We start from the raw sequence: 5911 nt of genomic DNA, 5'->3' as shown, positions 1-5911 counted from the left end.
TGTGCGGCTTTGTTTTCATCTCAAAGACTGTTAGAGCTTTTCCAATGAGACCACTAAAGTTGCTTACATTGGCTGCTACAATCACCTCTTGTTCAGGGACCAACTTTTGTGACCTTTTCTCTTTGTGAACTTGATAGTTGTTTCATGCTGCTCACAAGAGGGGAACCTGAGTCTAGATTGGAGTTTGGAACAAACATCTCTGGAAAGTGCTGGAGGAGAATCACAAGGTTCCACTAAGCATCACTCAAAAATTCCAGGATTCTTATCCCCCAAAAGACCCCAGTCAACTTTCCCACAGAGATGGGGAAGCTTTCTTCCACTCTCTTTACTCAAGACTTCCCTAGACTCATTATCAATTGATCTATAGACTGCATTTTCAGATTAAACATCTTGCCCACCTCCTTTCCACACCTGGATCCCTCACTATATTTACAATATAATAATAATGTGTATATTTTAAATACCCTTAGTTCTTTTATGTAAAACGATATTTCCCATATGTAAAATAATGTAAAATCTGCTTTTCTTATGTGAAAGGGAAATTTTAACTGTCAAAAATTTAAAGTCTATGATCACAATACACATAGACAGCATTTTATTGCTCTCTAAAACTAACAGAACACATTTAAAGTTTCCCATGTGAAACATATCAATTTACCTTTAATAATGTAATTGAAAATTTTATCTCCTCCTGTTTGTCCGTGCCTTCTTAGTTTTGGTTTCTTTTTATCTTTTAGCCCTTTAACTTTATTTTGCATTTGAAAAAGATTTACTTCACTTGTATCATCCTATCCTCTTTAACTCTTCAGCTTATTTATCTATCTCTGGAGTGACTTTGAATGCACTCAGTATCTTTATAGAAAAATACTGGTACAATTCAATTCAAAAGTTTATTTTATTTAGCTTGCTTTATTCCTAATCTATTAATAATTGCCTCATAAGCTCATAAAACTGAAAGACTGAATAGCACATTCTTGTTTTATCCATAGAGAAATAAATCTACTTATAAGATTTAATCCTAGAATCCTATAAGAAACTGGTCCAAATGTTATTGACTTCCAACTGAGAAGTCAATTCTTTCAATATAAGAAGATAATGGACCATTTTTCATGAGAAAAATCTTTTTTGCTTTTAAATTTTGGAGTTATTATCAATAAATGTCAATTTAAATCTCACTTAATGTCAGATTCAACAGATCAAACAGGAAGTTATTCATACCAGATTTATATTATATAAGCTTTAGACAATATAAGAGTGTGCATGTGTGCACTTTGGATATTATTCACATGAGAAATACAATGATTATAAGAAGATCCTTTTTTTTCTGGTGGATAGATGGATCAATGGATGAATGGTATTGAGAAAAAAACATAAATTACTTTAATACAAAAATCAGTACAACAAAAAAGTTGTCTAGATTTACATGGAGGTAGATAAGCAGCAATTTATAATCATAATCTTTATTGACTAAAGTGGTAAACGCTCAGTTTTGTGAGGTTAGAATAAGGCAAATTAATTGCCAAGGACCAGGCCTGACAAACAGTGACTCTACTTAACAATTATTGGAAATTAACATAGATTCTGGAAATAATTTTAAAAAGGATTTTTACCTGGAGAATATTATGCTAAGCGAAATAAGCCAGTCAGAGAAAGATAAGTATCATATGATCTCACTCATATGCGGAATCTAATAAACAAAATAAACTGATGAGCAAAATATATCCAGAGACATAGAAGTATGGAACAGACTAATGAATTTTAGAGGGAAGGTGGGGCTGGGACTTGGGGGACGTGAGTAACCAGGAAACTTATATGCATATATGGACACAGACAATAAAGTGGTGAAGGCCTGGTAGGGGTGGGTGCCAGGTGGAGAGGGTCAATGGGAAAAACAAACAAAGGAGACATCTATACTTTCAATAATAAAGATAATTTTTTAAAAAAAGAATTATTTAAGACCTGTCAAAATAAATTTGAAATTACGGAAATGAATCAAAATAAGTTTGAAATTAGGGAGATGAGAAATCAAAGGAGACCCTAAAATAAAATGCTGGAGTTCTGTACTAGAAGGAATGAAGAATGATAAGCAGGAGACTCTAGGAAAATGTGTAAATAAATCCCCCATGGAATCATGGTTGGCCCCTGGGAAGGAGGACAAAAACCTTTATGAAGATATTTAAATCACAGATATCCATTTGCTTGGATTGGTTTGAAAGCAATTCTATATAGAGCCAAGAAGATTGACTGGAAAATATTTACAGTATTTTATTTTTATGTGCTTATCTTGCCTTTATTTCTCTTATTGAGTTATACTTGACATATACACTGAGTGACCAGATTATTATGATCTCTGAACGCAGTATCCTATCGAATAATAGACAAATATGCAAATTGACCATACCTCCGACACACCCACAAGCCACGCCCACAAGCCATGCCACCATCCAATCAGAGTGAGTATGCAAATTAACCCAAACCAAGATGGCTACAGCCACAGAGAGCAAGGTTTCCTAGGTAACAGAGGAAGCCAAGCTTTCCGCCTGCCCTTGCCCGGCCTAAGCCTCCACTAAAGCTACAAAGTTTCAATTACAGAAGGTAAACAAATTCAAATAAATGGCAGCAGAATGGAGCTTGAGAGAGCAGGCCAGGGTTGCTGCCGGCAACAGGGGAAGCAAAGCTTTCCGCACACCCTGGCCGGGCCCACCCGCTTAAGGCAACAAAGTTTCAATTATAACCCCAACACAAATGGCTGCTGGCCTCGGCCTCGGAGGGAGCCCCAGGCTTGGCTCCGCTCCAGGCTACAAAGTTTCAACTGTAGAAGGAAAATAAATTCCAGATACCAGGGCCTCTGCTTGGGTTGCCAGGGGACGTGGCCGGCCTGCAAGCCACCACAGGCCCCTCGCACAGGCTGCCCCAAACCCCCAGGGAACCCCTGCCTGATCTGGGACACCCTTCAGGGCAAACCAGCTGGCACCCACCCCTGTACCAGGCCTCTATCCTATCTAATAAAAGAGTAATATGCAGATTGATCATCACTGCAACACACAATATAGCTACCCCCATGTGGTCAAAGATCCTGCCCACATGTGGACACAAGATGGCCACCAGAAGATGGCCAGCAGGAGAGGGCAGTTGGGAGGCACCCTGCCTGCAAGGGAGGGCAGTTGGGAGGCACCCTGCCTGCAAGGAAGGGCAGTTGAGAGGGACCAAGCCTGCAAGGGAGGGCAGTTGGAGGTGATCAACCCTGCAGGAGAGGGCAGTTAGGGGTGACCAGGCCAGCAGAGGAGGGAAGTTGGGGGCAAACAGGCTGGCAGGGGAGTGGTTAGGGGGTGATCAGGCTGGCAGGCAGAATCGGTTAGGGGCAATCAGGAAGGCAGGCAGGCAAGCAGTTGGGAGCCAGCAGTCCTGGATTGTGAGAGGGATGTCTGGACATCCCTCCAGGGGTCCCATATTGGAGAGGGTACAGGCTGGGCTGAGGGATAACCCCCCTCTGTGCACGAATTTTGTGCACCGGGCCTCTAGTATATATATATTTATTAGAGGCAATTAGAGGCCCAGTGCATGAATTCATGCATGGGTGGGGTACGGCCAGCCTGGCCAGGGGGAGGGGACATGGGCAGTTGGGACAATTGGCATATTAGCCTTTTATTATATAGGATATACACTGAGTGGCCAGATTATTATGCATTCAGAGATCATAATAATCTGGCACTCAGTATAATAATATATTAGTTCCAGGTGTACAACATAATGATTTGGTATTTGCATACATTGTGAAATGATCACCACAATAGGTCTAGTTAACATCTGTCACTATACAGTTACAATATTTTAAACTATAAAAGCCTAAGTCACAATTCAGATGGAAAATTCATTATACATAATTTTTATTTTTCAACAAGAATTTCCTAATGGTTGGAGAGCCAATATGTTCAGAAGATAATCTAAAAGGGATGTGGCTCATGAAGTAAGGAATTTCCTTTTCTTCATGAATGTAGCAGTAGATAAGTTAATATGGGTTTAGGTTTAAGTCATGCAAAAGGAGTTAATTCTATACCCATTCTATTCCAAAGATGGCATTACTGGCACACCATCTTTAGGCACACACATCTATAACACACATCACACACATCTCAAGACATGCATACCTATATACTACTGTACATTATACCAAAATCCCTAGCAACCCAGTCTGTCTCTACTCTCTTGTACACAAGCCCTCTAATAACCATAGCACACTGCTCTAAAGGGAGTACCCACATGCAGTCAGAAGCAATGAGAGATTTGGATTAATTTTTTCATAAGAGCATTAAACATACCCCTGTCATCATGAGAAATTCTTAACATGAAACCTAGTAAAACATTGAGAGAGATCGAATTAAAACCTTTAAAATAAGACTGGCTAAAGATTTTACTCATGATCAATGAGGTATTCTGTTTCCAAGATGCCTACATAACCCTAATAGTTTAATCTCTCAAAAACAACATATAAAAATAGCAAAACAATATATCCCCAGCTATGTGTATGATTGTGTGTTTACATATGTGTACCTTATAAAGTGGACACGAGACAAAGTTTACTTTAAGATTGTAATCTTATTCACATAAGTTTTCAGCTGCAAGTTATTTTCCACATATATTTAAATTATTCAATGGGAGTTCTTATAAAAAGGATTGTGTAATCAAAAGGAATTCCTGCTATTTATATTAAAATGCTTGTTATGCTTCTCTATGAGTTTTTCACAAGCACCTTTTATTTGTTTCCTGGTAAATGTCTGTAAGAAGGTGACAAACTATCACCATTGTACAAATATTTGTTTCATGAATGTGAGGAAAAACATGAGAGAGTAGGAAAATAAAATAAACAGAATAAATAAGATTGCATGAAACTCTGATATGTATTGCTACTATAAATGAAATATGTATTTAATGACTCCATAATTATCATGATTAAAAATGTAATATACACAGAAAGCTGTCTTTATCCCCCTCCCTTTTTTGGGGAGGTTGATTCCACTAAACTCCCTTTCATTGGACTTGAGTGTCAGGACTCCTATCAATCCCTTTGTATGGTAAAAGTTGGTAATCACAGCACAACGTAGCTCTCTCCAAATTAATCACTCTAAAAAATCAATACAACCTCCCCCAAATACTAACATTTTATACTCTTAATGTAAGTAAATCATCCAACATATTCTTGGTTATTTCCTTTGAAAACTTATATCTGGTTTACCAGAACTACTGGAATGTGCCCTCTATCCAACATACTTTGTATCTGGTGTCTGTGTCTCAGTCTGATCTAATTCTCTCTCTCTCTCTCTCTCTCTCTCTCTCTCTCTCTCTCTCTCTCTCTCTCTCTCACACACACACACACACACACACACACACACACACACATATATATATATACTTAGTGGCCAGATTATTATGATCTCTGAATGCATAATAATCTGGCCACTCAGTGTATATCCTATATAATAAAAAGCTAATATGCAAATTATCCTGTCAACCAGGAGTTCGACCAGCAGGCAGGCCAGCAAACTGCCCATGTCCCCTCCCCCTGGCCAGGCTGGCCGGACCCCACCCATGCACAAATTCATGCACCAGACCTAAAATATATATAAATACACACACACACACACACACACACACACACACACACACACACACACATCATCCTACCTAATAATAGACAAATATGCAAATTGACCATACCTCCAACACACCCACAAGCCATGCCCACAAGCCATGCCCACCATCCAATCAGAGTGAGCATGCAAATTAACCCAAACCAAGATGGCTACAGCCACAGAGAGCAAGGTTTCCTAGGTAACAGAGGAAGCCAAGCTTTCTGCCTGCCCTTGCCAGGCCTAAGCCTCCACTCAAGCTACAAAGTTTCAATTACAGAAGG

The sequence above is a fragment of the Eptesicus fuscus genome, chromosome 1, assembly GCF_027574615.1.
Source record: "Eptesicus fuscus isolate TK198812 chromosome 1, DD_ASM_mEF_20220401, whole genome shotgun sequence".
Lineage (NCBI taxonomy): Eukaryota > Metazoa > Chordata > Mammalia > Chiroptera > Vespertilionidae > Eptesicus > Eptesicus fuscus.
Note: the sequence above shows the minus strand (reverse complement) of the source record.